The following is a 25,576-nucleotide window of genomic DNA, read 5'->3' as shown; positions in this document are numbered from 1 at the left end:
AGGAGTTTCTTGGTAAGTGGAATGTGCATCACTTCTTCAGAGAAGCGTACAGGCTGAGTGGAAATGGGATCATGAGAAGACATCATCAAATGATGAAGGCCATGGTGGAGAGGGGATACATTTTGCCACTGTATGCAGTGTTCTGGTACAATATGTTGCCCCAATCAGGATAGGCTGAAGAGTCTGTGCCACACAGAGCGATGTTCATATATGAATGACAGCATCTGAGTAAACCGTCAAAATGTCCTGTGGAAGAGAGAAAGCCTGTCTTCATAGAGGTGGGAGATGAAGTCTGGGTCAAGCCCCCGAAGGCACGCTGCACATCTCAGTGGAACAGACGACTGTTAACTCCAAAAATAATGCTTCTATGGAGGGAATGCCGTGTCACGTCTTGGATGTTTGCCACTTCATCAGACAATGCAGGTGGAGGAGAAGAAGAGAACGTGATTACCCTCATATGGAGATCACAGTGTGAGGTGTTCACCCAGGTGGGTGGCAGATTTTGACGTGGAGTAAAGTGAGGAGGTGATCTTTGAGATCAGAGAGGCATGTGGGGATGAGATGAGCTGGAAGGAAGAGGCTGTGACATCAACAGTTAAGGGGTTTGATCAGAACAGGAAGGGTGAGAGAGGAAATGAGGGTAGGAAGACCAGGGTCATCTTCTTTTGCCTTGGGTGCTCATGATGAATGGATGTGAGGTGAGCGAGCCGATAGGGACAGGTACTAGTATCTGCTTTTGTTAGGTGTGCCAGCTGGGTGAGTTTTGGATTGAGGACAGCTGACTGGCAGATGACAAGAAGGTAGGCAAATTGTTTCTTATTTCCCTCAAACAACATATGCATATATCAGTGTGTGTGTCTGTGTTTGTACCCCACATTACTACTTGACAACTGGTGTTGGTGTGTTTACATCCCTGTTAGCTAGCGTTTCGGCTAAAGAGACCGATAGAATAAGTACTTTGCTTAAGAAATGAGTCCTGGGGTTGATTTGTTCAACCAAAACCCTCCAAGATGGCATCATGACCGCAATCAAATGACTGAAACAAGTAAAAGAAGACAGACAGACAGATAGATAGATACATAACACAATAAAAAAATGGCCGGTGTTTTCGAATTAAAATATCATATAGCTATTGTTCCGCTTTTGTTACTCCTTTGTTTATTCAGTAAACCAATAGATGGAAATCTGTAATCAATGGCCCTATTACTTTCTTTCTTGTTCTAGCCGTTGCTGGGGCACTACCCTAATGGGTTTAGTCGAACAAATGATCCCAGTGCATATGTTTCAAGTTTGGTACTTATTCTGTCATTCTCTTTTTGCCCAGCAGCTAAGTTACAGGGGCGTCAACAAACTGCGAAGGATTAAGTGTCGATGGAGGCTAAACACACACACACACATTATACGACGGGCTTCTTTCAGTTTCTGTCTATCAAATCCACTCACAAGGCTTTGGTCGGCTTTAGTCTATAGCAGAAGAAAGTTGCCCAACGTGTCACGCATAGGGATTGAACCTGAAACCATGTGGTTGAAAAGCAAATTTCTTACTGCACAGTCACGCCTGCGTTATTATTGTTTACAAAAATTTCTTAGTTGGATATAAAATAAAAATGAGTGAATAATTTTTCCTAATTGACTCAAACGAATTTCGAAATTTAAGTGCAGACTAGAATATCCGAAGCTCAATACTTTCCAAAATCTACTGACATATGCACATATAATCGACACCGTTTCAGGTTTAACAAGGGAGATAACCAAGCAGCCATTCGTCACCGCATGTGGGAGCGAAAATCAGAGAAAACGTCAAGGTCGACTTTATCGTTTGTATTGTGTCTCTGATACTTTTGTGTTTAAAACAGATACGTTGTTTACTTTACACATTTTGAGTGTACTAGTTAAACGATTTTTGTAGTCAGACTACAGTGTACGGATTTGTGAATCAACTTTAACTTAAATACACTTAAAAAAGGAAAGAGAATAGCCATGCAAACGACTGCAGCCACCGGTAGCCCTGAAATGGCTGATACAGAGACGATGATGAAACAATTTCGTGAGTTTTTATCTTCATACAACAAACTCTCATCCATGTGCTTTATAGACTGTGTGAATGACTTCACCACTCGCCAAGTGTTGGATAAGGAAAGCTCTTGTGCCATAAATTGTATGGAGAAATACTTAAAGATGACACAACGAATTACTCAGCGTTTTCAGGAATACCAACTTCTACAGCAAGGCAATTCTGGACCTTCTATCCGGGACCTTACATCGCCTAAGTGAGACAAAGTGAACGGGATAATATGTTCTGATTTTTGAATGCTTTTTGTCTGTGCAGGAATTCGTGTGGTGTGGAGGTTTCTCCCATATTGAGACAAGATTATATATGACATTCTTGCCGTTCTCAATGGTAACAGCAACATATCATGAAACCAGCGGAAACATAAACACGGCATTCGCGCGCACACATCAATATTCACATATACAGCCACAGATAAAGCAACGTCTTCAAAGTTTTTTTCAGTAGAGATTTTCTTCGAAATCTATTCCAATTTCATGTGATATAGTTCCCTGATTTCTACATTTTTGTTTATTGTTTTGATAAAATGGGAGAAGAGACGTAATTAAAATGTTATCATTTGATAAGGTGTAATTAATTTTGTATTTCAGAGGAATATAGGGCGGAGGTAAAGGACATAGACCGCACCCCCTTTCGGTTATTTATTTTATTTCATTCCCCCCCCCCCTACGGAAAAAAATCTTTTCGACTGCGGAGATTCCGAATCTGTTAAAAAGATCGGCATTTCAAAATTTAAATTCCCATCGCCCAGTTTTTCACTATTTTAAGAATTTTGTGTGTGTGTGTGTGTGAAATATGTAGAAAAATACGGAGATTATGATTCTGAAAAATTGTAAAATTTCAATTAAAAATAAATAAATAAATACAAAGAGTAAAGAGTACTTAAACACCCCTCCCCTCGTAAAAAGTTTATAAACAGAAAACTCGACATGCTAGAAACAGCAGCTAAACAACGAATCACGTTTTCAAAATTTTAATTTCCCGGAGAGGGGTAGAGAAGGAGAAAATTAAAATTTTGAAAGCGTGTTTTGGGGGTTTTCAAAATCTTCAAATTTTATGTACGCTCTAGCCGGAAAGTTTGACAAGCTAGAAACAACAGCCAAACCGAAGATCCACTTTCTAAATACGAATTACCAAAAAAGAAAGAATTTTTTTAATGTCATTCTGTTGTGTGTGTGTGTACGTGCAAAAAAACTAATTTTTACATACTTCTCTTAATTCCAAGGGACCCTCAACCACATGTCCACTTTCTGTCAAAATGCGCTGGCGGAGTAGAGGGGATGATATTTATTTATTTTTGAAAAATTGAAATTTTACAAATTTTTTTTTCAGAATCATAATCTCCATATTTTTCTATGTATTTTGCAAAAAAAAAAAAAAAAATCGAAAAAAAAAAGATCGAAAAGGTGGATTTCTGTAGGAAAAACCCCCCAACAAAAATAAAACAAAAAAGAAACCGAAAGGTGGGGTCCATGTCCTTTCCCTCCGCTGAATATAGATCTTGAATAACAGTCAAATCATTTGTGGATTAGTTTGAATTTATTTCGCCTAAACACTAATTATCTACTGAATTACATTAGGAAAGTTTTTATAAAAAAGCACTATTCACATACAAATGATGTAGGACTAATTAACAATGAAATATGCAATTTATTATATTAGTATTTGAATGCATTTGGCTCTGCAGAACTAGGACCGATCAGTACAAAGTTGCTGAACAGCTAATCCAGCAATATCCTTCGATAATATATTTTTAGTTCAAGAATGAATGACACTTGTTCATTGTAACAGATCCACCGATCTTGTTGACATCCTCTTCTTGTAACCACTTACAAGTATACCAGTCGCCTTCGCAACCAGCATATTTATCTAAAATTACATTAGGTCACATTGCGCATGTTTTAAAATGGAATTTTTGTTTATTTTGAAGACTTCGTTATTTAAAGAATGATTTAAAAGCTGTTCCGATACTTCAACTATTTCGAATATAATTGCGCCGCAGTTTTTCTCTATCTACAGTATACACAATGAATTACGAGGGGCGTTCAATAAGTAATGCCCCTGACCCACTTCCCATAGCAGTAGAGCAACGAAACTTGGCACAGTTATTAGTCTTTTTCTACATAGGAACCACCCAGAGTTACACATTTCTCCCATTGTTTGATGCAGCTCTGGAGACCATTTTTATAGAAGACCCCAGCTTGCTCCTCCAACCTGAATGCGACTTCAGAAATCAAGGCTGCATCATCTGGGAAACGCTTTCTTTTCAAAAACAACTTCATGACTGGGAAGAGGTGAGGAAAGTAGGGGGATGGGGGAGGAGTTCATAGCCATATGCTTGTGCTTCTGATCTGGCGACAAGCGAGTTGTGGACCGGAGCGTTGTCCTGCAGGAGGAGGATGCCTTTGCTGATCTTGCCCCGCCTCTTGATTTTGATAACTTCTCTTAATTTCCTCAAAAGTGAAGCATAATAGGCTCCTGCAATTGTGGTACCCTTTGCCAGGAAATCTGTCATCACTACTCCGTCCTGGTCCCAGAAGACTGTGAGCATGACCTTGCCAGCGGAGGGCTGCACCTTTGCCTTCTTTGGAGGGGGTGAGTCACGGTGCTTCCACTGCATTGACTGGGCTTTGGTCTCTGGATCATCGTGATGGACCCAGGTTTCATCCTATGCCATCAGTCTTTTGAAAAATTTTGATTCATCTTCTTGGCACATCTCCAAATTCTGGAAAGGCGTGAGCAACCTGGGAATCCATCTGGCAGATACCTTTTGCATATGCAAATGGTCATGAATGATAGTTTCCACAGACCCGGTACTAATCTTGACCTCATGGGCTATTTGGCGAATAGTTATGCGTCGATCTTCCAAAATGGCAGCCTCAACTTGACGGACAGATGCCTCATCAATGGCAGAAGGGGGCGACCAGATCTGGGAGCTGTTTCCACAGAGTTCCGACCATGTTTGAATTCACGATGCCAGCGTTTTACAAGGTCATATGATGGGGCATCATCACCATAAGTTACTTTCATTTCATCAAAAGTCTCCCGTGGTGTGCATCCTTTCAAATACAAAAACCGCATCACTGCTCGACACTCAACAGGCTCCATTTAACACTTGACTCGGTTCAAACACCTGTAAATCAGAAACCACAATTAATTCAGTGCTGTAATTTGCCACTTACTCTATAGAGATATAAATGATTGCACATGCAAAATTTCAGCTAGATCAAACAACTGCAAGTGGGTCAGGGCATTACTTATTGAACGTCCTTCGTACATTTAAAATTTTATAGCAGTCTTTCAGATCAGGATGCCGACATAAGTTGGATTTTCTCCGTTTTAACGGAAATTTTTCCAAAATTCTTCTTCCCTATGCTACTAACTCTTGTATATGAAATTAATTACGCAGCTTTTGCCCCATTTTACCATTTCCCCTCTGTTAATTTTTTTTTTGTATCAAGGTGGATTAAAAGTTTGTACAACGAACTTTAGAACACTTCAAATCATTTTTTACTATGATATGTACGTTAATAATGTCACTCTAATATATTACTTTTTCAATATAACCATCCTGGGTAATTGTTCAGTTTAGTTTATAATTTAAATTGGACATGGGCGATCATTGTATTCTTTCTTGTCTTGAGGTTCACAGCCAAACAGCTGGGTGGATTCGTGTGAAAAATGGCACACATGTGGAGACGGGTGCATAGATTGGAATGCAGTTTGTATTTTTTTCCTAGCCCCCATAGTTACCGAGAAAATTGATTAAAACTTTTTCTAATGGAATTTCCGTTTGTTCTGTCATTAAAACAACCGGTTGCTCACACAGCCAGCATATACCATTTCGCTAGCAACAAGGGGAGTACGAGATGACAGTCAACCAAAACTTTCGCTATGCTGTCTTTCTTCTTTCACCTCTTTGTGGGGTTAATAATCTTAATCTTTAGTTACAGTTTCTCATTCAAGCTACATAATAGGCAGAATTGTCAGATTAAGAGAGTAGGGTGTTTTGAAGGAGATTTGGCTGCTATTTCTACCAGGTCTACCTACCATATAGAGGTCTGAACTTAATTTTCATTCACATATTTGCATTTCAAAAATTTAACAATCTTTTCCATAAATCAACTATCGTAAAAATTTTATATGATGACCTCACATTTTCTATGTGTGTGTACCTTAAAAGACGTCAATCATCACAACACACACCTTCACTCACTCTATCTCTTTCTCTCACATATACACGCGCAAGCATGCACACACGTCCATTTCATATATCTTCTTTCAATTTCTGCTCTCTGCAAGTAAAATTTTTTATGGATACAACTGCTTACAACAATAGGGATTAATGTATAATTTCTTTCTGTGTTCATAATTAAATCAGTGTTTTAATGATTAGACAGAGGTCAAATAGAATAGCTATCAGAAATAGACTATGTACAAATTTGTTCTTCACAACTCCTGAAGCTGTTTTCTGACAAGGGGTGGGGTCAGGAAATTTTCATACAGCTGGAGGCTCCAGTCGAAACGGTGGGGCCTGAAATGATAAGGTTGAGAAACGCTGTTATAGATTATGCCTAACCGAAAAGGATCACAGCCACATCATCCAAACCGACCAAACGAGTGAAACTGGGCTTAGCTGCTAGTTATATATAAAAATAAATAAAATTAAGGGGAGATTAATAGTAAAAGAAGCAGCTTTTTATACAGCATAAAGACTGGCGATCGCCGCCAAAAAGTGAACAAATGTCTTCTTTTTTTCAGTGGAATTATGCCAGAAAATCTGCTGCATTTATTAAACAAGCAATTCGTCCGATGTCCCAAACTATCATCTCAACTTCCGTTTCACCAGCATCCACATTTTGTGTGTGGATGTCTTGATCATGAAGATCAACGAAATGTTGGTGTACAATTCTATTACCACAAACTTTGTATTTCATTTTCATTGGCTTTAGTCAATTATATGGCTACCAGATTGAAAGATCTGATTATATAGACCTCGCTATATTATTTATCACAATCGAATTGTTTAGGGTCTGTCATACAGGGACTTAACTCGGTACTAAATACAAGTTATTTTCATCATAGTATATTATTTATTGTTAATCATCCATAAATTTACTTCAATTTTGTCTTTTTTAAAAAAAAAAATATCAATTGCAATATAGTTTCCCAGTTCGCTGGCATTTTTAAAATTGTAAGATCATTAAAATTTCTCTATTTTCGTTGTTAAACAATGAAATGATCGAGTTTCTCGGGTGTTGTAGGTGAAGGGAATATTTTAGTCCATTAATATGATACATTGTGACAGAAAATAGAAGTTAATTTCCGGTTTTCATTTCGAGAATAAACCTTATTTCTGAACTTTGTAACAGCTGTTTTTAAAGCTTGAATTCTTCACCAGTCCTTTAATCTTCTAGTCATTGCACTATCTAACTGTAGAATATTTTTAAAACTCGTAAAAATATTTGAATTTGCAAAGAACAATTAAACCCACATTTTCTTCTGAAATATGACAACCATTTTTCTGGGTGTTAACTGAAATGTTTGGTTCAAGATCAACCCTAATCAATAGACATTCCAACCTTGGGTTTCAATTAGTTCAATTCTTAACGAAGTCTTTTGCTCCTCTTTCGGTCTTTTTTTTTTCTTTTCAATAAAGATACATTCCTTCATGTCTACATTATCATTGTTAGACTTGGAGTGAGTTAAATAACAATCAGCTGAGATGTTGTTTAGTCCCAGGTCAGTCCTCATCTAATAAATACATTGATCGAAAACATTCCAACAGTTACTACCTCATCGTCTATTCACATACAGTGTATGATTACATCACCCAACATGGTGTTCCAGTGACCAGATAGATGTACTTGATTTGTGACAACTAAGCCTTTTGATTAGGTCTTCTGCTGAAATTAAATGCTTAAACTATCCATTTCAAGAGTTTCTTTTATGTAAGGTCCTTCATTGATCTTTATGGAACAATACTTAAGCCAAACGACATTTACACATCCTTTTTCCAAAATTTTCTCTGATGACATTCTATTACCATTTTCTCTTGCATATTGATAACAAAACTCTTTCTTGACCCTCAGTTCTCAAAATCTTGGACTATAGAACCATTGAAATTTCTACATTAAAGTTTCTCTCTCTTTCCCTGGACTAATAGTTTTATTTCTGCTCTGTATACTTCCAGTTATCTTTTTAATGTTCCTAACATTATCTCAATATTTTAACACATATTTTTTTGTGTCAAATTTTGATATGGGTTAGAGCTGTCTGTACAAATATATTTTTCTATATCATCAACAGGATACATGTTTTTGCAACTGTAAGGACCTCTCTTTAGTTCCCTCAACACCATCTATCTTTGGCTACTTGCTTCCAGTTTAGACATGTAGCTTGGTCAAAGTCATCTTAGTTTTGGATGTTCTCTTGAATACATGTAGTCACAATGGCCCATTCCATCACCTGCTTGTGCTTCTACCACTTGATTTTGTGAAATATGTCAATAACTCCCGTTTTTCATTTGATCCATCTTTTGCCATGCAATGTCAGTCCCAACATTAGACATTCCATTTTGCATTGGGTTGGGATTGATCTTCGTTCAGTAACCAAGTTTCACTAACTAGGTGCTTTCTTTATAAACCTTAATGGCATGCTTCTATTTCTCATGATGGAGTCTAGTGTTGCCAAAGGCAATCCAGTTCAGGCTGATTCTACTTCACATCTCCTGATCTTGCTGACAGTCTTTTGTCACCAACTGTCTCAGGTAAATGTAGACATAAATTTCTGAATGCGTCTCTTGTTGATGCTAATGCTGCTCTCCATTTATTTTTTTGCAGTGGACTTGCATATGACTTTAGTTTTTCTTAAGTGCATATTTAAGCTTGCTGCTATCATGGATGTCTTGTAGCATTTTCTGTAGTTCTGAGGTCAATTCATAGATCAATACTCATTGGCAATGAGATAAGTGTTTGCCATTTATTTTCGTACCTGTTTTCCTTGTTTCAGTCATTAGACTGTGGCTATGCTGGAGCACCACCTTGAAGAATTTTTCATCAAATGAATCAACCACAGTACTTTTTTTTTTTTTGCTCAATACTCACTCTATCAGTCTCTTTTGCTGAACCATTACATTATGGGGACATAAACACATCAATACTGGTTGTCAAGTGGTGGTGGGGGACAGATACAGAGACACAACACACACACAGTGTACTGTTTCATGATTGTAAGATTGACAAAATAAGTACACCATCTGGTAAGAGATAAATACTATATATAGAGAAATGTGTAGATTTGTGCTGCATCCAAGAAGTAAGGTGGAGAAGAAGTTCTGCTGGCTTCCTCACAGGCAAAGAACATAGGTATAAGATTTTCTGGGCAGGGAACACTGACAAGGTTGGGGGATGTGGGTATACTTCTTGCAGAGAAATGGGTTGATAAGGTAATCGAGGTAGTCAGTCTGTGATAGAATACTTAAGATTAGATTAGTGCTGCAACATGGGTTAGTAACCATTATCTCGGCTTAAGCCCCTCAGCCAGGGCTACCTGATGAACAGAAAGACCGATTTTATGACACCCTCTTGCAGACTACTGCATTGACGAATGACAGGGATCTTCTGGTTGTGGCTGGCAACTTCAGGGGGCTTCTGTGGCGTACATGGAGGCTATGGTTTTCTTTCCCGCAATGAGGGAACCAGGCTGCTGGTTTGTAATACTAACTTCAGGAAACCTGCTAGTCACCTATTCACCTACCATTCTGGTAGACACACTAGTCAAATTGATTACATCATCACCAGGAAACAGGTAAGATGGCTACTTACAAATGCCAAAACCTACCCAGATGAAGAATGCACCCCACAACATAGTGACTTCAGGATCAGGGCTAAATGTATGCCCAGAAGATGACTAGCATGTAAGAGAAGGGTCTGGAAGCTTAAGGATCCTGCGAATGGACAGAGATTTAAAGACATATTACTCAAAGCTTTTGATGAAATAGAGGGGGATATAGCTTCACATGATGTGGAAGCCAACTGGAGGTTCCTATGGGACAACCTGTTGAAGGTTGCTGACCAGATCTGTGGATGGTGCAAAGTCCCCTCTCGACCCAAGGTAACATGGTGGTGGAACAATGTGGTTGACAGGGCCAGTAGGGTAAAGAAACAGGCATAGAAGGACTAGAAGAACAGTGGTACCAGGGAATTGTATCAGATTGCCAGAAGGGAAGCTAGGGAATTGTATCAGATTGCCAGAGGGGAAGCAGAAAAGAAAGAAATTTGCCAATGTTCTGCATCGTCAGGACCAAAGACTTGAAGTGTTTTGTGTTACAAGACAGTGTGTGAGAGAATCGTGATGTCATAGAAAAATATATCTGCATGGATGATGGCTCACTTGCATTTAACGAGGCTGCAAAGAGAGAGATTTGGAGATGCCACTATGAAAGGTTGCTAAATGAAGAGAATGAATGGGAGAAAGAGAGTCTGCCAAATGTCGACCCAACAGAGGGACCAGCTATCCAAATTGACAGTATCTTCGTAGATAAAGCAATTAATGGTATGAAGACAGGGAAAGCCCCTGGCCCACCAGGAATCACTGTAGAGATGCTTAAAATATCTGGCAGTGTCAACTATAGTCTAGTTACTTGTATAGTCAACCAGGTGATACATGAAAGAGTCATACCCAATTATTGCTGTAGCAGCACCATAGTCAACTGCTACAAAGGTAAAGGTGACACATTAAATACAAATAATTACAGCGGTATCAGGTAATGAAAGTCACAGAGAGGGTCATAGCCCAACTAATTAGGGAGAGAGTCAGTCTAGATGAGATGCAGTTTGGATTTGTGCCAGGGTAAAGCACCACTGCTGCTATATTTCTGGTAAGACAGCTGCAGGAGAAATACCTAGCTAAAGATAAACCTCTGTGCTTAGCTTTTGTTGACATAGAGAAAGCCTTTGACAGGGTCCCCTGATCCCTTATCTGGTGGTCAATGAGGAAACTAGGGATAGATGAATGGTTAGTGAGAGCTGTACAAGCTATGTACAGGGATGCTGTCAGTAAGGTGAGGGTTAGCAATGACTACAGTGAAGAATTCCAGGTAGGGGTCCACCAAGGATCAGTCCTTAGCCCCCTCTTATTCATCATAGTCCTCCAGGCAATAACAGAGGAATTCGAGACAGGATGCCCCCTGGGAGCTCCTCTATGCCAATGACATTGCTCGAATTGCTGAGTCACTATCAGAACAAGAGAAGTTTCAGGTGTGGAAGACACTCATTTGATGTATGAGTGCATCGAGTCACATTCCTTCTGAGAGTGCTCTATCTCAAAGAACTTCTGCTCAATTGCATGTTCTTTAGGATGATGTTATTGAACAGTGGCCATCTATACCACTACCATACAAGTTTTGTTCTGTTCAGGACATGAGTCTGAATATGAAATAACAAGGTAGTGACTAGTGAGTTCAGACATAGAGCTAAAAGGGCTGACACAAACCAGTCTGGAAAAGGAAGATATGGAAACTTAAAGGTCCATTGAACAGTCAGAAATTGAGGTAGTAGTTGAAGTATTTGTTGAGAAGGAGATAGAGGACTGGATGTCTTTTGAGATAACTTACTGAGTGACAGACAAACCTGTGGCTGGTGCAAAGTTCGTCAGACCAAAGATAATGTGGTGGTGGACAATCATTAAAGAGACAGGCTTGGAAAGACTGGAAAAGGAGGCAGCAAATAATTATATCAGGTGTACATTGCAAAGGGAGAAGCAGAATGTAAGAGGTTTGCAAATGCTCTGTAATGTGAAGTGTTTCTTATAGCAAAGATGGGCTATCAGAGAGAAACCAGATTTGTGGATGAGCAGTATGTACTGTTGGAAAATGGTATTGCACTTAGTGATTCTGATGGGGTGCTTCTTGTGATCTATTGGTTTCTGTGAGAGCTAGGGTTAGACAAATAGCTTAAGAGTCATGTACAGGAGTGCTATTAGTGAACTGAGAGTTAGCAACAAATTTAGAGTATGAGTAGGAGTTCACTGGGGTTCAGATCTCAGTCTTCTATTTAATACAGCCTTCCCAGCCACGAGAGAAATTTAAGACTAGTTGCCCTCGGGAACTACTATATGCTGATAACCTCATTCCTAAAACAGAAATTCTTGATGTAGAAGCAAGACCTGAAATCAAAGGACCTTAAAGTTAATTTAGCTAGGACCAAAATTTCTAGTGATAAGAAAATAGACAGGTCTCTACTCCCTTTAGGAAAATGACCCTGCTCAATATGTTGGAAAGGTGTAGATAGAAATTTCATATAGTGTACTCAATGCAAGCTGCAGACACAAAGGTGCAGTGGAATCTCAGAAAAACTAGACTTTGTATATGGCTCTCAAATGCTCAAGAGCTTCTCCAAAGGTAGTAGCTAATTTCTGTTCTTAGGTCACCTAATTAACAGTAAGTCAGGATGTTTTGAAAGTATAGTTGCAAGAATATGAACAGTATTAAGAAAGTTCTGCAAGCTGTTACTTCTGTTGATAAAACATGGTCTCTCATAGAGTGAAAGGCAGATTGTAGATACTTGTGTGCAAACAACATGCTACATGATTATGAGACACGGGGCCCTGAATGTAGAAGATATGCAAAGACTAGAAAGGAATTAAGATAGTTGGCTGTGAAACATCAATGTTCATGTATGACAAAGTGCTAAGATTGACCATAAGAGGAATCAGAAGCAATGTGCAAGAGAGAAGACTGTGCTGGTATGTATGAATGAGAACAGCTGTATAAAGAAGTACTAATTGCTAAATGTGGATAGAACTTGTGGAAGAGGGAAACAGAAAGACATATGATGAAGTAGGGAAGGCTGAACTCAAGATGTTTGGCTTCATGGAGGAGACAACAAAGGATCAAGATGATTGGCAATTCACTGCACTTGAGAAGACCTTCTCAAGGTCCTAAAAGCATATATCTGCATATTCACTGGACCCTACCCCCTGCACTCTTCCCAACAGCACTATTCAGTTGCTGTAATCCCATGAGAGCAGAATATCTTCTCTTTGTACTACCAGTTATTTCCCCACTCTTCCAAAATCTATTGCTCATTCTCAATGTCATCCCTTCCCACTGATTGCTCCATTTTGTATTTCCAATTAACTCTCCCTCTTCTCTGAGCTACATCTTAGCTGCTATACCTCATCTTCAACACTTTCTTTCCTACTATCATTCCCTCATATTTGCTATTAATAGCCTACTCCCACTCACTACAGCCATCTCTACATACCTCTGACATTTGCTACACCCAATTGTCTTCCTATTTTCTGACTCATCTACAGGTTTATTAAATGGGTGTTCTCCACCCTTCCAGGACTGCCACTTATCACCTTCCCGAGCCTCTATTTCTTTCACTTTCCACCCTGTACTGATATTTACCATTGACCATACCTCCACCCTTGTTCCATTCACCTCTATCTCTGTCTAACCATCTGTCACTTTCCTCTCGCACTCTAATGAACTTACCCCCCACTTCACAATCTTGTCCGTATTCTCTCTTATACTCATTTCTTTGACTCTTTACATGGACACCTCATCACTACTATCATTACTCCTTCCCATCCTTTTATAGTGTAAGGTAGATATGTATCTCCTCTATAGTAAGACTCTTGTGTCTATCCCTCTATCATACTTTAACCTCTCAACACCTGGCATAAAGCCACCTCCCTCTCTACTCCAACTTCACTCCACTGAGGGATCATTTTCTGTCTTGCAATTTACTTGGCAACCTCACTAGTGCTGGTGCAATGATAAACACACCCAGTGCACTCTGCATAAATAAAATCATCCAGAAATTATGCTGAAATAGATACTGGAATTCAATGTCGACCTCTGACCTGTTGAATCTTGTCAAACCATCTAACCCATGCCAGCACAAAAAAAATGGATGTCAAATGAAGACACACACATTTACGTTACATGTTTATAGACATGATGAGCATTCCAGATTATGTGCATGTCTACGAATAAAATGTCTACCTCTAACTTATCTAAGTGTCTTTCAAATTCACATCTCACACAGTGAAAATCCAACACATTCTCAATTGTTATGAAGCATTTGATTGTCCACATTTTCTTTGTCAAATATTACATGTACATCCTATCTTTTATCTTTTACTGGTCTCAGCCATGCTGGGGCACTGCCTTCTAGAATTTTTAGTCAAATGTATCAACTCCATTACTTATTTTTTTTAAAGCCTGGTACTTATTCTATCAGTCTCTTGCCAAACCACTAAGTTATGGGAACGTAAACACACCAGCATTGGTGGAGGGACAAACACAGATATACACACACATATATATATATATATGACAGGCTTCTTTCAGTTTTTGTCTACCAAATCCACTCACAAATCTTTGGTCAGCCCTAGGCTGTAGTAGAAGACACATGACTAAAGTGCCACACAGTGGAACTGAGCCCAGAAATGTGGTTGGGAAGCAAGCTTCTTACCACACAGCCACACCTGCACTATATTTATTAAATACTTTTTCTATTGAAATCAACTAATGCTTAAACCTGATTCCACATGCAGTCAACTTTCAGCTATGTCTCTTCACACTATATTATCCATGGTGTAAATGCAACAGATATATAAATTGCAGAAGTATGGAATTTTTACTCTTCTAAAATACCACATGTACATACTGTTAGGGTTCCAGCTGAAGGTATTGCACTTCAAATGCATATATACACTTCATTCATATAATTACATGCACACACATCTAGTTATCTATCTACACACATATATATGGGCTTCTTTTAAGTTTCCATCAACCAAATCCACTCATATGGTTTTCGTAACAGTTACAGAAGCAGGCACTTGCCCAGTGGGACTGAACCAAAAACCACATGGTTGAGAACCAAACTTCTTAGCCACACAGCCTTGGTGGCACTTACACATATACAGTAATAATCTGGTTGATACATTCCTAAAAAATGTAGCACTAAATGAGGTCATTAACATAATATAAACAGAGACAAGCTTGATAGATTATTCCTAACAGTGATATGAAAATAAAGTGTTAAAAAATCTAGAGAATCCAGTGTCACACTGCCACACCTTCCAAATAGCTTTAGATAACCTCAGTGTGATCTAAAGTTACGATAAAATTAGTAAAATTTGATTTAATGCTGTTAAAAATTCAACAGGTCAAATTAATCAACTTTAACAAGTACATAGACCTACTTGCCATAAATTCACTTGAAAAGCAGCAGTGTGAAAAAGCATGGAAGGTGCTATATTTGAGACAAGACCCAGGCACATTTTGAAGAATATTTAATGTCTTTGTTTTCTTGAATCTTCTCTGTTTGCAGAAACAGGGTATCATGTCCAGAACAGGCCTCCTTACTTTGCTGCTGTGTTCCTAGGTAAGGTTATTCTCAGGTATTAGGTCTGCAATTTCTGTAATCTTAGTGACAATGTAATTGGGGAACAATTCTTCTTGGTGTTACTGACTCTACACTGGTCTTCAGACCCATTTTGGAAATGTTACTGTTCTACTTCTTCAATAGATAAACTATGAGACTTTATAATGTTATTGGTGACTGCTGGAATTATTTTGATCTTCAAATTCCAGAAAGGTAGTGCATGCTTCTCTGATCATGTTTCATGATACACTTAAAAAGACATTCTTTGGCTGTCTGGTTGTCTGTATTTGCAGCTTTGCCAGATGCAGATGCTGTGCTAGTTATGCCTCTGGATCTATCAGTCTAACCTCTAATAGCAGTGAATGCTTCTAAATTTTCCTTCTTGTAAGTGCCTGAAAATGCTACTTGCTTTTTCTATTAATGTTTCATTGCATTTTGTTGTCCACCAATATAGTCAACATCTTTCAAAGAAAAACTTTTAATGAGTCATCTTTGCTAATAATTGTTGTCCAAGTTCTTCATGATGGTTATAACAGCTGAAGTGGCCCATTATATGCCTGATGCTTGCAAATTTCCAATCACTTCAACATTTGCAATTTCACATCTAGTAGGATGCTTTTGACAGTTTAGATGAATTTTCAGCATTTAGAATTGCAGGTTATTTTCCACTCATGATGAGTAAAAATCATGTGAAAAATGTGAATGTATGAGGGTGTAACAGAAATGTGTAATGCTTTTATGTTTGGTTGTTTAAGCTTAAACACTGCAGAATGGGCTCACCAGACCTTTTCTTTCCATTTAGTCACATGATCCAGTGGGTTGCCAAACTAGTTGCATATATTGGTCAATTACTAACTGTCCAATCATGTGTTTGCAGCAGTTTGTTTTCAACACAGGAAAGACCACTTTGTCTCTGGAGCTTAACCAAGGTTATAAAAACCATTGTATTTTGCCTCGCTTGGTCTTTGGCAGCAGCCATTGACCACACACGTCTCTTTGGACCAATGTCAATGAACCAGACACCAGCCTATCACACAGCTTTCTTCAACCAGTCTTCTCTGGTTTTAATCATTACCACAACAGACAGCAGACCACATCAACAGACCCAGCAGAACTGAAGTCATTTAAATCTTTGTTCCATACTGTAATATAATCATTATTCTCTTTTGGCAATCTCATTTTTATAATGAGAGGAATAAATCATCACATATTCAACTTATCCAAATCTTATTGTTTGCTACAATAGTTTCTTACATCCCTCCATAATTTCATTTTCAAGGAAAACTCTAGGAAATCAGTCACATATTTTACAAAAACATTTTCACCCATTTAAATTCCCTGGAATAACAAGTCTAATCTTTTATTATATTTTTACACTTCTACAAATGTTTTGCAGCAACACAATTTTCACTTCGCATTTAAATAACATTTACTATAAGACAATAAAGAAGACTTGAGGTCACAAGAAAAAGGATAAGACAATAGGGGCGAAAAGCAAGAAAGACAAAAACTATAGAGTAGAGAAAGTTTAAAAAAAAACCAACAGGAAAGTATTAATATACTGAACACTAATGTACATAGTACCTTCAGCATGGAAGAGAAATTCAACAGATATGTAGAGAGAAAATGGATGGTGAACAGTGAGATGATTATATGTGACAACTGAGAGAGAGAGAGAGGGAAGCACAGCAGACAGAGTGTCATGAAGAACTTCAAGAAAGGAAATGAGTATAAAACAAGAATGAAGAATAGTTAATTAATTTGAAGAATATTCACTCAAGAATATGTCAGAAACAAATCTGGTGGTCCTATGATACAATATCAAAATAAATCATTTTTTTTTCTCAATAATTTTTAGCCAATGTCGAGCTCATTATCATAAATCTATTCAACCTAATGAAACAATGCTATGAAGGTATATAAATTTATGCATCAGCATAACAAAAAATTTTATAAACTATGAAATTTCCATGAGTCTCACTCACTATTGTCCAACTGAAAAGAATGCTATAGTGAGTCAATGCTATGCAAGGTGTGTGTATATATAAACATACATACACACACACAGTTTTGTTTGGGCAAATGCCCCAGAATGCATCCTTAAAAGCTCTTGTGCTTCTCTTGGTCAGCTACTGTCTATTGATTTCAAGTTTATTTATTAAAGTATTTTCTTCATACTCCACTCTAACACGTGTTTTTGCTGGATAAGTGTCCTTTGATATAGCACTTATGTGCATTTAGTTGGTTTATATAGCAACACATTTGAATCTAAAGGTGGACAATCCTATGCAGCATAATTCAAAGTGTTACCTGTACAGGTGGGTGAAGCAATTGTATCAGATTGCTCATAAGGTATCTGCCCAGATTTCAAATCCATATTCCTTCATGTTTTATATATATATAGGACAAAGTATTGAAGGTCGATCTCAAGACACTGAGCCTTACAAAGGAGATGCCAAAGGACCAAGATATCTGGTGTGTTGCTGTACTTAAGAATACCCATCTGCCATAGCAGAACTGATACCAGTGCTGGTACCACATAAAAAGAATGCAGTACACTGTGGAGTGGTTGGCATTAGGAAGGGCATCCAACTATAGAAACTATGCCAGAACAGACAATGAAGCCTGGTGTGGCTCCTGGCCTTACCAGCTCCAGTCAAACCATCCAACCCATGCCAGTATGGAAAATGGATGTTAACATGATGATAATGATAGTTAAAAACTCACAAATAAAACCAGGAAGAGTGTAAGGTAAAGAGGAGACAAACAATAAATAAAATATGAAATTAAACAAGTAAAACATGTGGTGGGAAACGTGTAGAGAAATAAAACAAGACACTCCGTGCACAATGAAAATAAATGGAAAAGCAGTTAATGTTTTGAATTACACCTTATCAAAGAAAAGTAAGAGAGAAAAATATATAGGAATGAAACTTAATGTAATGTCTAAATCACTGGTTTTTAACTGGGGTCCATGTAACATTTTTGGGGTTCATGCTCACAAAATTGTATATAGGGAGTCCGAAGTAGTACTTTAAGAGTCCACAAAAAATTTTGATTTAGATGTATTCATTGCAAGAAACAGCTGGGTTTCATTCTCTATTTTATATAGTTCAACCTACACAAGTTAATGTATGAAAAACAAAATAGGAATTTGGAAAGAAGTCTCTAAACATCAAATGGCTATGGGGATCCACCAAAATAAAAAAAAAATAGTAATAAAAGGGGTTCATAGATAAGAAATGGTTGAGAATCGCCAACCTAAATGATTACAAAATTTTTACTTGAAGGTTTTATACATCTAAGTATATAGTTCACTACAAACAAGCAGGATGAGAAAAAGTTTATGGAAAAGGGATCTTAACTGGTTACATTGTCTATGCCATTTAATATGCCCCAGGAGGCTTACATTTTAGTTAATGAGGATTTTTGGAATGTGTTGGTAAGAAGAAACCGAGTGTCAAATGATATGGAGTTTCTCTCTGTAAGACAGAAATTGTAAAGCTTTCAACCATTACTACAGGTTTTGTCATGGCTCACCAATGTAATGTTTGTAGTTATTTCTATTTTTGGATGTTCAAATATATTTGGAGAATGCAGTTGTATCTTTCAGTTGATGGAAAGAGCTACTGCACTGGTGAAGTAATTAAATCACATGTACCATATTGCAGTATTATTTGTGAATATGTCAGCGTAATATATAGTATTTTCTTCTACACATTGACATTTTAATAGGAAGAGGTCAATATTTCACCAAATTATATATTGGCACTTTTTGTTCTTGATGTGATAGCAATATTCTGGTGGTGGATAGGTAGAATGGTAAAGAACGGTGAAGACACGTGGAGAAGTGGTTAGAGTGCTTGGCTCATGATGGGCTTGCTTCAGGTTATGTCTATAAAATCCACACACAAGGATTTGACTGACCTGGAACTGTATTAGAAGACACTTGCACAAGTTATCCATATGTATGTATATATATATATATATATATATATATATATATATTGCTGTGTTGTTAAGAAGTTCATTTCCCAACCACTGCATAGCATCTTATAGTCTCAGGTCAACCAAAGCCTTGTTAGTGGAATTGATAGATGCAAATTGAAAGAAGTTCATCATGTACATGTGTGTTTGTGAGAATGAGTTTGTATTTCTCAAGTTTATACATGTGTTCATTCATTGGTTTGTAAACAATGGCTTCATTAACAATGTCATCTGTTTGTAGTCCACTAAAAAAGCATGTTACCCAACCATTGTAAACAAAACACTCATTTTGGTGTCATTTTGTTTTCAGTTCTCCATGTAAACATGTCCAAGTTGTTTATAGACTGAAAGAGCATTTCTTAACTTGGAAACAGGTGAGTGTTGGCATCAGGAAGAGCATCTGGCCATAGAAATCTCTTCCTTATATACTCTTTCTAAGCAAGCACAGAAAAGTAGCCATTAAAACAATAATGATTATGTGTGTGTGTGTATGTATATATTTATAAGTGCTCACACACAAACCCACATGTTTTACTGTTGATGAGATCTCACAAGATCAAAGCATGTCTGTTGCTTTTGCCAGTTGGCTTAAAGACAAGATCCACTCCTGACTGCATTTTAAAAAATGTTCCTAAAATTTGGAATAGCTCATATTAGTTATCTCCCCATTTTAAAACAACCTCTGGGAGCTTTTGCCTTCTCATTGTAAAGATCTTAGTAAATCAACATTATACTACAAGGGTGGGCTGGAAAGTTCATAGGAATGATGTTAAAACTTTGAAATCTTGCATACATTAATTTCAACTCCTTATTAATAACTGCATTGTTTCTTTCCAGGTAAGCTGAGACCTGACAATTCAAGGAAGACTTCAAAAGTAACTAGTAGCAATTTCTCTTGAAAAATGGACAAAATTTTGTATTGTGGTATTATCAAGAACCTCCAGAAAAGGGTCTAGTTCCCAAGGACATTCATGCTGACATGGTTGCTACATTAGGGGATGACACTCTAGCTTTATCAACAGTAAAAAAGAGGGCAGCTGAATTTAGGATGGATAAAGATAGTCTTGAAGATGACCCAACATCTGGATGTCCTGCAACTGCTACCACTGAAGAAAACATTGTGTTCACCATATGGTGATGGATGACAAGCAATTGATAATAAATCAAGTAGCCAATACTATTAGCATGTCCTGTGTGAGAGTTGAGAATATTCTGCCCGATAAATATGACATGATGGAGGTTTCTGCTTGGCAAATGCCACAGCCGACACCTGATCAAAATGTGCACCAGGCTGATCACATCACAACAAAATCTGACATTGTTTTAGGCAGATCCAGCTGGTTTCCTTGAATGTTTCCTAACCAGGATGAGTGTTGGCATCATCACATTGAGCCAAAGAGAAAGAGACAGTCCATTCATTGAAAACATTCTTCCTCAATTGCTCCAAAGGAGGCCAAGGTCATTTCATTGGCATTTCATTATGTGTTTATTGACTATCTTAAAAAGGACCACACCATCAAAGGAGAGTACTATACCAACTTGCTCAAGATGAACCTCATTTGGTCATATTCCATGAGAGTATCTTGGTCAGCCTATGAACTTTTCAGTTATATATTATATAAAAAGGAATCTATATTGTATGTGCATGCAGAATGCCAAGGTAATTTCTCTTAACTATTTTGTTTGTGCATGTGTGTGTGTGTGTGTGTGTACGTTTTCTCAGAAAATAAAAAAATCCTTCATTTGATGTTAATTTTTCTTTATTCAATTTATTATGTAAAATGCATATATTCATACAATACCTTTAATTTTTTTTCTTTATGTTGATCTGCTGAAAAACAAGATTTGAACAACCCCAATATTCAGTAGATTAAGTAAATAAGACATACTGACTCTATTAGAAATGCAAAAACAGGCAGTATATCCAGGTTCCCTTTCAATACTGATGTTGGTTCTATGATAAAAACATGTAACTTTAATAACAACAGTTTGGTAATAAAACCCATCCAAAATCTTATTTTCAAATATTAATTGGAATACACAGAGTATTTCATAAGAAATATTGTTATGGAAGAGTTAAACAGTAAGTGATTATATCTCCCCACCAGATGAGAAGTCTAGTCTATTAAATGCTTTGTTACACATGCATTTCTCTGACAAGATGTACTCAAGGCATTAAGCCACCTACCTAACTGCTCGACCAAATTATCAACAAGCCAATAGGGGAGCCTTTATATGATTGCATGACCTGCCAGAGATAGCAGCCAAATCTTTCAAATCACATTCCACCATCTTACAAAAAGGACACACTAATCCTAAGTTATTTGCATATAGGGAAACGATGGGAGGGCACACAACTGAAATGATTTTAATCATAGATCTGCTCAGTAAGAAATGATTTGGAAATACAAAACAACTACATCATCCAATTCATTTGACATCTTAAATCCACATTATTGCTCCAAGTAAGTCAAAATGATTCTTTAAATCATAGTCAACAACAAATTTACAGGTGAATTTTTCTACTGACCAAGACAAAGCTTAGTTTAAGTTCCTTCGATTGTAGACTTGTATGTTCTCCCTTGGAAATTTTAGTCTCCAAACTATTTCAGAGTAAAGCTAAATACATACATTCACATATAAAATGAATATCTGAAGGATATACAAGTAACCTGATCTTACATAGTAATGACATATGGACATTAAGTTTGGCAGATTTATAGTTGCTGTTTAACCCTGATTGAGTGGGCCTATGATCAAAAATATTCTAGCCATGACCATCTATTCATTTTTCAAGAAGTGCATTGTATACTCTGGATCACACTGCCCAGTGTATTCTTTTATAAGATGCAAGGGTATGATTTTAAGAAATCTGGCTGCTATTTCTAGCAAGTTGAGTGACTGTTTAGAGGCTACTATGTTGCATATGGAAGATCAAACGAAATAAATTGTATATGATCCACTGATTGTGCAACACATTAATATTAAAGAAAGGTAGAGCACAAACAAACTGGATAATCAAGGCAACACCTCTATAAGAGAGGTGGCTGCACTGGTGTAGGCATTTCATGCAAACAGATAAGTGTTAAGTGAAAATGAGATAACAGTGGAAGTTAAATATTACAGTGAGAACCTAAGATATAAAGATGAAGTGATGAGAGTATACTTCACACATGTCTAAGCTACACCAGCATCAATGCAAAAACAATATATATACTGTATATCTAATGATTATATTCTATATGCACATATAACTACTCCAGACCACAATGGCAGAACAAGTCAACATATTTAACAATAATGATAAATATGCAAAAATTTTGAACTGGAAGAATGTAACACTAAACAGAGTGGCTATGAATGTGCCATTTGAGCCTAAAACCTAATCAGTGTCAGTCCATTGCAGTTCTATCACCTGATATTAATTGTCTTATTCTACATGTGCAGCATAGGATGGCCCTGAAATCATAGACTGTGGGTCACTTCCATCAGTGGAAACAAATCTATGCCATTTTTTCCTGGTGATATTTTCTTCAACAAAGAGAAAATGAAAATCTCAAGGCATAAGAAACAGCCAACAATATACAAGTACATATAGTGACCACAGAATTTGGCTAGTACTTTATTTTATCAACCCTGAAGGGTGATTAGTTGACCATAGTAGGATTTGAACTCAAAACTTTATGGAATTTTGCTAAATACCATAAGTATTTTATTCAAGGCTTTCATTTATAACATATTAAATGTGTTCCCTAATCCTATATATTGTCACTACAATAACAGCTTCTGCTCCTCAGAATAAGGTAACTGCATCCAGGCCGACCTGACCCTACCCTACTAATTTATGCTTAATTCTTCCAACTTATTCTAAACTGTGTATCTTATTGAACATTTATGTTGGGAATATCTTGTGGTGAAGCATGTATCCATCTTGTGGTGGGTACCTGTGCATCAAAGGTAAAATGAACTGTTGTACACCAGCAATCACATATAATTTGCTTTACTGTTGTTATAGCAAAGATAGTACATCTATCTAAAACAAATATATCATTTAAAAAAAAAAAAACTATTCATCTTGTGGAAAAACTGACCATGACAGTGCAATAGTTCCTTAATTCTCTGAACTTGTTTGATTTAATTTTATATGTTACTAGCTTAAATGACGCCCTCTGTGCAGACTTTTGAGGTCACTCCTGTGAATGCTAACTGGGTCTGTGGCCCAAAACTAGAGAGCAATAATAATAATAAAGCATTTATTGGTACCCTACCAATATGGTATTAAACGAAAAACTTGAAAATTTACAAATTTTTTGAGTTCTTTTTGAATTTGAATTTTCAACTGTTAGCATATAACAAATCCTCATCCAAACATGATCCCAATGCTGGATGTTCAAGAATCAAATGAAGGGCAGGTTTCCAATCCCAAGCTCATTCTGACTCCAAAAACATAACATATATCTATGTAGAGCAAATATAAACTGAGATACAGTGGTCCCGGATGGACGGACAGAATTTTGCACCAGTTTGAGAAAAAAAAGACGAGAAAACAAGTTCACTAATGAAATTCAAACCACATATTTATTGTCTGGAAGAGTCTGTCTGTCCCATCAGAGGGTGTGTCTCTTTTCTGTCTCAACTGGGTTCTTAAATTCTATTAATTTACGTAGAAAATCTTAGTAGTTAATTCATGGTTGAATTTATGTTACATTCAATATAAACAGACATCTCCGTGTTACTTTCTGAATATCAAACTTAATTTTTTCAGCTTTTCCTCTTCCATAGAACCCTCTTCTGCAATATAAATGTTTCTCGTAATCTCAATTTTGCTTAGCTCTGATTTCATAGCGTTATGTGGATATGACTGTACAGACGACATCCCTAGGTAATATAATACATGGTGGGTGAATGAAACAATGAACTAAATTGGTTAAATTACACGCTATATTGGTTAAAAATTAAATTCTTTTCTTAATGTGTCTTATGAAACTTGCCAAAAAAGTTTACGTGAACCAAGGGAGACATAGCCCCTTTAAAAAAAGCAGGATGGTCACAGCTTTTATCATGGACTTACTAAATCAAGGGTAACATGAGACTAATAGTACTTATGAACAAGTAATTTTTATACAGGTTACTTGATGATGATCGTTAGTCCTGTGAGGACTGGCGAATGTCGTATAGCAAATAAAAAAAAATCAAGCATGTCGAAACCACGACGCAATTTCAATTCTTGATTCATGTGGGGAAATGCGTGAAAATCACATCTCAATTTTCATTTCCTCTAATATATTCGGCATTATTACGCCTAGTAAGAATAAAACCAATATTAGCGATCTAGATACAGAAAAAAAAAAATCTGAAAAAAGGCAATTTCAAAACCTTAGCAGACTAAATGTATTAAGCCTTTAAATGCGTTCATCTATATTCTAAGATTATCAGCAAAATACAAAGATACAATAAATCAGTCAAAAGCATAGATATGACTTTTTTTTTCTTGGTAACGAAACATGCCAGAATGGATGTCTATTTAACATTCTCTTAATGTTGATGGAATATATTTAAATTTATTAAAGCAGCTTCTATTCGATGAATATCTAATTTCTGAGATAAACTTACATGTACTGTTGAATATATAGTTCTCTTAGCGGCAAAGGAAAATGTTAAAAATAGATGAAAAAATTCTTCTGCTAAAGTCGACAGAATATGACGTCATTGTAGCAGTGGGTATATAAAAAAAAAGTTGTTTCATAGTAAAACCAAATGAAAACGTGTTGTTAACTTCATCTAAATCTCGAAAGAACAGATAAAAGAGAGACTTACTAGACATTATTGTTGCATACAGCTTTTAAACACTAAAAAAAATGTCTTAAACATGCCTTGACAATTACATTGGAAATATAAGCCAACGCCATTTTGAAACGTGAAAAAATTGGGTCGATAATATGTAATGATTGGAACGTGATACGCACCGAAACGCAACGAAACGGAATTCAAATAAGTTCCATTTCAACTTTTTTTAAGAGCCATTCAATTTTTTTATGAAAACTAAATAGTGATGGAAAAAATTTGAAACCCGAACGAAATTGGGAAAACTTTAATTTAAATATAGATAAAG

The 25,576-nt window shown here is 36.9% G+C and overlaps 1 long non-coding RNA gene across 1 annotated transcript in view; it reads right to left on the bottom strand.

The window, feature by feature from the left end:
* The window catches only part of LOC118766946, a 43,354-nt gene extending 17,987 nt beyond the window's left edge, over positions 1-25,367 (bottom strand). The window contains exons 1-2 of the long non-coding RNA XR_005002852.1: positions 25,282-25,367; positions 3,281-3,334 (exon numbers count right to left, since the gene is read on the bottom strand). This is a non-coding gene — a long non-coding RNA (uncharacterized LOC118766946). The remainder of the gene's footprint in view (positions 1-3,280; positions 3,335-25,281) is intronic.
* Positions 25,368-25,576: the final 209 nt, after the last annotated feature.

Source organism: Octopus sinensis, linkage group LG18, assembly GCF_006345805.1.
Source record: "Octopus sinensis linkage group LG18, ASM634580v1, whole genome shotgun sequence".
NCBI lineage: Eukaryota > Metazoa > Mollusca > Cephalopoda > Octopoda > Octopodidae > Octopus > Octopus sinensis.
Note: the sequence above shows the minus strand (reverse complement) of the source record. Positions and strands in the feature narration are given on the sequence as shown.